Genomic DNA, 8641 nt, shown 5'->3' with positions numbered 1-8641 from the left:
GACTTGATGACTGAACTTAAGTTAATATCAATCAATTGGTGCACCATCTCATCTTTAATTTTATCTCTAAACCTAACCATTCTGCCTACTTACCTAATCCTAATATACATCTCCATAAAAAACTATCTGACTTTCAATTCAAACAATTAAAATCCACTTATGGTACACTTGTCTCTAAAATCTCTAAATTCAACTTTTATTTAGAAATATATTTTGGTTCAATTTTGTATTTCCCCTAAAATACATCTCCATAAAGAGCTATCTGACTCTTAATTAAAACCACTGTAATTAACCAATGGTACACTCTTAACTAAATATCAAATAATAGACAATCTCCAGTCTAACTACAGACTATGTTATTCCTTAAAAAAAACAATTTACCCTTAAATCTGACCATTAACCTTGATCACTCTAGCTCTTTGCCTAAATCCAAATCACATTCTCTCCCCACTTTTTTCATCCTGACCTTTCTTTCAACCTCTTTCTGGCCGACCCCCTTTGAGGACGATGTAGGGATTCGGGTCATAGAGGAACCTTTATTTCTACCCCCCATTCTGATCGGGTTCGGGTCATAAAGAAACCTTATTTCTACCCCCATTCTGGTCGGATTCGGGTCATAGAGAGACCTTTATTTCCACCCCCATTCTGATCGGATTCGGGTCATAAAGAAACCTTTATTTCTACCCCCATTCTGACCGGATTCGGGTCATAAAGAAACCTTTATTTCTACCCCCATTCTGATCGGATTCGGGTCATAAAGAGACCTTTATTTCTACCCCCATTCTGACCAGGTTCGGGTCATAAAGAACCTTTATTTCTACCCCCATTCTGATCGAATTCGGGTCATGAAGAAACCTTTATTTCTACCCCCATTCTTATCGGACCTCTCTGGGAAGACGAAAGGAAACGGGCCATAAACAGAGACCGCCATTGCGGCAAGGGGAGGTGTCCGCCGTAGTTACAGCTAGCCTCCTTGTGTCTGTCCTTCAAACTTAATTACCCTGTCTACTTCACCTTTACACACTTATGATTCAGTCATGATGCTAAGCTAGAGCATGAGCCGACAATGCCTCTTGTGCGCGTGCCTCTCTAGCCGGAGCCTGGAGAAACGGGGGACTTGCTTCGAACCTTAGTATGATTGACTGAGTCGCTTGTTTTCTTTCCCACCACTATTTAATTTGATGGTTTTGGTCATTTTTGATTGGTTATTGGTGATCTGCAGTTCTTATTAGAACATTCCTGAACCACTAGTTGACGTTATTCAAAGCTAGTAGGCAAAACTCCCATACGGATACACCTAGCTGACGTATTGTGGGATGGGAATGATTACTGACAGAATAATAACACAAAAATCCACTAATTTCCCTGTTCAAATCTAATTTTAATTTTCTCAGCAATATATTTAGCATCTTATCTTTAATCTTACCCTAAACATAACCTTTTAGATGTTATACCTAACCCTAAATTAGTTTACATCAATCAGTACATCATATTATACCTAACTACTCTGACGACTGGTCTAATTTAATATAAATCTTTATAAAAAGCGTACTCCTTCTATCTTCAAACAGAATTCCAACGGTTTAATGTGGCTATTTTGACCGCTCAAAACACACACAGCGTTTTCCTCCAGTCTTATGACAGACTTCTTTGGAGGGTAGATTAATATTCCTCCTCCATTTTCTCAGCAATAAATGTAGCATCTTATCTTTAATCTTACCCTAAACATAACCTTTTAGATGTTATACCTAACCCTAAATTAGTTTACATCAATCAGTACATCATATTATACCTAACTACTCTGACGACTGGTCTAATTTAATATAAATCTCCATAAAAAGCGTATTCCTTCTGTCTTCAGACAGAATTCTAATCGTTCATTGTGGCTAATTTGACCACTCAACACACACAGCGTATTTCTCCTCTCTTATAGCACACTACTAAGGAGGGAAGGTTAATGTTCCTCTATTTCTTAGCCATAAAGGTAGCACCACTCTGGCTACATGTCAAATCCGAATATACATCTCCAGAAAGAGCTATTTGACTCTCAACTAAAAACAATTTAATTTACTTATGGTACACTTTTGATTTTACTCCCTAAAACTCATAATTAATCGCTAAAACTACATTCTCAATTTTTCATTGTGTTTTTTCTAAATCCCTTCCCCTCTTGAACCCTTTGGGACCTTACGAGAGGATAACGGGTTGGCAGAGAGACGACCTTTTTGGCAGGGCAGGTTTCCGCGGTAAACACCGCTTACCGCCTCGTCTCTGTTACTCAATCTCAATATTACCTTATCCTCTTCACACCCTTTATACTTCTGACTCAGTTATGATGCTAAGCTAGGGCATGAGCCGACACGTCCTCTAGTGCGCGTGCCTCTCCTTGGATCTCTGTATAACCATGAAGTCGTCGGGCGACATGGGGAGATCTGGTGGCTATTACACAAACCTAACCCTAACCCTAACCCTAACATCAGGAAGATACGTCCCCAGCTGACTCAGAAAGCGACTCAGGTTCTGGTCCAGGCTCTCGTCATCTCACGCCTAGACTACTGCAACTCCCTCCTGGCTGGTCTACCTGCATGTGCCATCCGACCTCTGCAGCTCATCCAGAATGCAGCGGCTCGTCTGGTTTTCAACCTTCCTAAATTCTCCCACACCACTCCGCTCCTCCGCTCCCTTCACTGGCTTCCGGTAACTGCTAGAATCCACTTCAAGACACTGGTACTTGCTTACCGTGCTGCGAATGGATCTGGCCCTTCCTACATCCAGGACATGGTTAAACCGTACACCCCAGCGCGTGCACTACGCTCTGCATCAGCCAAACGACTCGTTGCGCCCTCGCTGCGAGGGGGACCCAAGTTCCCATCGGCGAAAACACGTGGGTTTGCTATCCTGGCTCCAAGATGGTGGAATGAGCTCCCCATTGACATCAGGACGGCAGATAGCTTGCACATCTTCCGGCGCAAACTGAAAACTCATCTCTTTCGACTCCACTTCGAGCGTTAGAACGATTAACGAAGCACTTTTATACTAATAAAGGACTGGATTACCTAAAGCCAGTTGAGTAGCACTTGAAATGTTTGGCTCTATGAAACCTGATATACTTATATGATTCTATTTTCTTCAAGGTTGTGTCTTCCTGGTCGAATGTACTTATTGTATGTCGCTTTGGACAAAAGCGTCAGCTAAATGCAATGTAATGTAATGTAATCTCTCTAATTAATCTTATCTTTAGCTCACTTTCATTCTAAAATGACACATGGTTTTTATTAAATCGGTCCAGTCTTTTTACACAACTTGAATATATCTAATACAATATATGTAGGGCCTAATCTTTAATCTTACCTCTAAACTTAACCACTCAGACTTTATGCCTAAACTTAAGTTAATACTTTTCAATTGATAGACCATCTTATCCTTAATTTAACCTCTAAACCTAACCACTTTGTCTTATTGCCTAATCCTAAGATACTTCTCCATAAAAAGCTATTTGACGTTCTGACTCTTAATTATAACCACTAAAATTAACTAATGGTACACTCTTAACTAAATATCAAACAATAAGACCATCTTCAGTCTAATTGCGGACTTTTTTGTCCCCCAAGAACACCAACTTACCCTTAAATCTGACCTTAAAATTTAACCACCTTGGTTCCTTGCCTAACCCCAAACCACATTCTCTCCTAAATTCTTCATTCTGCTCTTATTCCGACTCCTTTCCGGATCGAGCTCCTTTGAGGATGACGAAAGGATACGGGCCATAAAGAAACTTTTCTTTCCGCTCCCTTTCTAGTCGAGCCTCCCTGGGGATGACGAATGGAAACGAGCTAAAAACAGATACGGCCAAAGCGGCAAGGGGTGGCATCCGTGGTACAATACCGCTACCCTCCCCCGTGTCTCTGTCTTTCAAACTTTAATTACTCTGTCTACTTTACCTTTACACACCTATGATTCAGTCATGATGCTAAGCTAGAGCTTGCGCCGACAATGCCTCTAGTGCGCGTGCCTCTCCTTGGATCTCTGTATAACCATGAAGTCGTCGGGCGACATGGGGAGATCCGGTGGTCATTACTCAAACCTAACCCTAACCCTAACCCTAACCGCATTTACTTCCCCTATATATAGGCCCTTCACTTCCTGTTATTTCTCCCCTGATGAAGCCAATCCAGGTGAAACGTTGGGACCTCTCTCCCCCCGGATGATTATTGCTACTTTGCCTATTTTAAACCTATCTTATGGTATTTTATTGTCTCTTTTTATTTGTGGAAAACTAGACGTTTTTTGACACCTTGTTTTATAAGAGCCTCTTGATTCATGCTGGACATGACCCCTTGAAACAAACATTTCCTCCTGGATTAGCCTATCTATATAGCCTTCGAAGCTAACCAGCTTTACCCTCCGGATTCCCGATCCAGTTGGATTATGTCCTGCTCCCCTGAAGCTAACTAGCTTTACCCTCCGGATTCCTGATCCAGTTGGAGTACCTCCTGCATCCCCTGAAGCTAACTAGCTTTACCCTCCGGATTCCTGATCCAGTTGGATTACCTCCTGCAACCCTACCATTCCATCCGGCCTACATCAAACCCAAGGACTTTGGATACGGACTCACCCTTCGGGCTGGACATTGTAACAAGGTCTCATAAATTGCTTGTTTTCCTCTTGTGTGTTGAATTGCTCCCCTCTATTTTTTAATAAATACATTACTGTAAGTATTTACAATTGTACATCTTTGCACCCAAACTTAATTTCCCCTGTTTGACCTGTCATATATATTATATATTTTATATATTGTCAATTTTACCGTTGTGTAATTTTAGCATTGCCCCCCCCCCCTTTTTTATTTCCTGTTATTCCTTTTCCCTCCCCTCTCCCGACCGTCCCACATTATGGCTTCTTCATCCTATTATAACCGATTCAGTGTTTTAGCTTCCCCCCGCCCACCCCCTCGCCTCCTATTACCTCTCCTACCTAGGGCCCCCCAGGAGACACCTCTTATCCCTGAGGATATGGTATTAACCAAAACCTATTTTAAACTTCTCCAGGCCATCCACCATGGGGAAATCCTCGACGAGGCAGCTCGCCGGGGATCTCCACCCCCCGGTATGACGAGGAAGGCACAACTAATGACCTTCTTTATCAAACCAGCAGCCCCCAATAATACAACCTTAAATCGATTGGAAGAGAACACTAGGGCTTGGATGCAAAATAATTTGGACATCCTAAGGACCCATTACACTGACCTCCTCAGGAACCTTAGTTTGGACCTGGCCCCTTTTAATAGAGAGGCTTTTAACAGGGCCACTATTTGGGCAAGGAAACGATACCACAGTAAACTTACCCCCTCATCCATCTCTGCCTGGCACTCCCTGTTAAACCCTTCCCACCCCCACCCACCTACCCCCCCCCTTGACATCACTAACCCTACCTCTTTTCCACCCCTACCATTGCCACAGAGACTTCAAACCTCTCGAAAAACTCACTCCACCACCCCCCGTAGTCTTCACACACAATTCCCTTCTCCTCTTTCTTTACCACTACCTCCCCAACTTACTAACCTTAACCCTAGCCCCCCTCATGGGACACAGACCCCCCCCGCCAATTTTGGTATCTACCTGCCCCCCCTTAACTGCATCCATCACCCCAATACGGGCCCCTCCGTCAATCAGTGGACCGACCCCCCCACTTTTAGTTACATCCACCCCTCCAACAACCATTGGATCTGGGTTTCCCCTTTCAACTTCACCTTTACTCCCCCTTAACCAATGCCATTCTACTCCGGCAGGACCCATTACACGTGGAAGAGTAACAAGCCTCGCTCTTAACCACACTTCTGCCTCCACCCACTCCTCCCCTTCCACCTGGACCCCAGAATCCCTATATTCCCCTGATTTTTTTGGGCTTTCACAATTAAATCTCCCACAGCACAATTCCCCAGGCTCCCCCCAGCCTTGCCCCCTACCTACTGGTGGACCTACTCCCCTTCCTTCGGCGGCTGCCATTCTAGGCAATGGTAACCCTGACTGACCCTAACCCTAACCCTTTTTTTCCTTACCCTAACCATAACCACTCTTCCTTCCTTCGGCGGCTGCCATTCTAGGCAATGGTAACCCTGACTAACCCTAACCCTAAACCCTAACCCTAACCCTAACCCTTTTTTTCCTTACCCTAACCATAACCACTCCCCAGCCCCGTACCTAATCCTAACCTTTTTTCCTTCCCAAAACCTAACCTTAAACTCTCCTACCCCCTAGGCCAACTTAACCCATCCCTTTGTCCTTACCCTAACCATAACCACTCCCCAGCCCCTTACCTAATCCTAACCTTTTTTCCTTCCCAAAACCTAACCTTAAACTCTCACACCCCTAGGATTCCTTCCCCTCTCACCTAACCTTATACTTTCCAACTTAAACCCATCCCCTGTTTTCCTTACCCTAACCATAACCACTCCCCAGCCCCTTACCTAATCCTAAACTTTTTTATGTTTAAAGTATTTAAATTATTATTTTTAACTAACAGTAACAATGGTTTTATCTTTCAACAAATTCAATATGAAACATGTGCCCGTGCTCTCCCCTGTCACCACTAGATGACCTCTATTTCTTCACCTAACCCTAACCCCCTAACCCTAACCTCAACCCTTACCCTTATCAGTATTATTTCTCCCTGTCCTAAACCCAACCACTCCCCAACTTATGGAATTGCCCCTAACCCTATCCGAACCTCAACCCTTACCCTTATTAGTATTATTTCTCCCTGTCCTAAACCCAACCACTCCCCAGTTTATGTAATTGCCCCTAACCCTTACCCTAAACCCTAACCTAAACCCTCACCCTTATCAGTATTATTTCTCCCTATCCTAAACACAACCATTCCTCAGTTTATGTAATTGCCCCTAACCCTTACCCTAAACCCTAACCTCAACCCTTACCCTTATCAGTATTATTTCTCCCTATCCTAAACCCAACCACTCCCCAGCTTTTTCCCACCCTTTGACATTACCTCAACTCCTCCTTCCCATTCCGTCCTAACCCATAGCCTTTATCCATTACAATCAGCTCCTTTTTCATGTTTAAATTAATTTTTTGAAACTATTAGCACCCCTCCTAGTCCCTCGGCCAAAAGAGACGTGATGCACAGCCGCCGCCCCTGACTGGGTTTGAACCCGGGCCTCCCGGTCACAGTGGGGACGTCTTGTCCCCTCAGCTACCCTTCCAGTGAGTAGAATTTCCCCTAACACATATCCCAACCCTAACCTCAACCCTTACCCCTTAGTTCCCATCTATCACAATTAGCCTCTTTTATGTGTTTAAATTATTATCTTAAACTAACAGCAAGAATGGTTTTATCTTTCAGCAAATGTAATGTGAAACATGTGCCCGTGCTCTCCCCTGTCACCACTAGTTGGTGACAGGTGACCTCTATTTTCTCACCTAACCCTAACCCTAACCCCTAACACTAACACTAACCCTAACCATGAAGTCGTCGGGCGACATGGGGAGATCTGGTGGCTATTACACAACCCTAACCCTAACCCCTAAACCCTAACCCCCTAACCCTAACCCTCCCCTGTCACCACTAGATGGTGACAGGTGACCTCTATTTCTTCACCTAACCCTAACCCCCTAACCCTAACTCTAACCTCAACCCTTACCCTTATCAGTATTATTTCTCCCTGTCCTAAACCCAACCACTCCCCAACTTATGGAATTGCCCCTAACCCTATCCGAACCTCAACCCTTACCCTTATTAGTATTATTTCTCCCTGTCCTAAACCCAACCACTCCCCAGTTTATGTAATTGCCCCTAACCCTTACCCTAAACCCTAACCTAAACCCTCACCCTTATCAGTATTATTTCTCCCTATCCTAAACACAACCACTCCTCAGCTTATGTAAATTGCCCCTAACCCGTATCCTAACCCTAACCTCAACCCTTACCCTTATCAGTATTATTTCTCCCTATCCTAAACCCAACCACTCCCCAGCTTTTTCCCACCCTTTGACATTACCTCAACTCCTCCTTCCCATTCCGTCCTAACCCATAGCCTTTATCCATTACAATCAGCTCCCTTTTCATGTTTAAATTAATTTTTTGAAACTATTAGCACCCCTCCTAGTCCCTCGGCCAAAAGAGACGCGATGCACAGCCGCCGCCCCTGACCGGGTTTGAACCCGGGCCTCCCGGTCACAGTGGGGACGTCTTGTCCCCTCAGCTACCCTTCCAGTGAGTAGAATTTCCCCTAACACATATCCCAACCCTAACCTCAACCCTTACCCCTTAGTTCCCATCTATCACAATTAGCCTCTTTTATGTGTTTAAATTATTATCTTAAACTAACAGCAAGAATGGTTTTATCTTTCAGCAAATGTAATGTGAAACATGTGCCCGTGCTCTCCCCTGTCACCACTAGTTGGTGACAGGTGACCTCTATTTTCTCACCTAACCCTAACCCTAACCCTAACCAACATGGGGAGATCTGGTGGCTTTTTACCTTACCTAACCCCTAACCCTAACCCTAACCCACAGGCTAAATAACTATAAGTGTTGGAAGAACCAGATAAAGGGGTTAAAATGGATAAAATGTATCCCAAAATAGTGCCTCATAATGCAGGTAGTCCCCTGATAACTACACTTG

The sequence above is a fragment of the Gymnodraco acuticeps genome, unplaced genomic scaffold (genome assembly GCF_902827175.1).
Source record: "Gymnodraco acuticeps unplaced genomic scaffold, fGymAcu1.1, whole genome shotgun sequence".
Taxonomy (NCBI): Eukaryota; Metazoa; Chordata; class Actinopteri; order Perciformes; family Bathydraconidae; genus Gymnodraco; species Gymnodraco acuticeps.
This window is presented reverse-complemented; position numbering follows the sequence as displayed.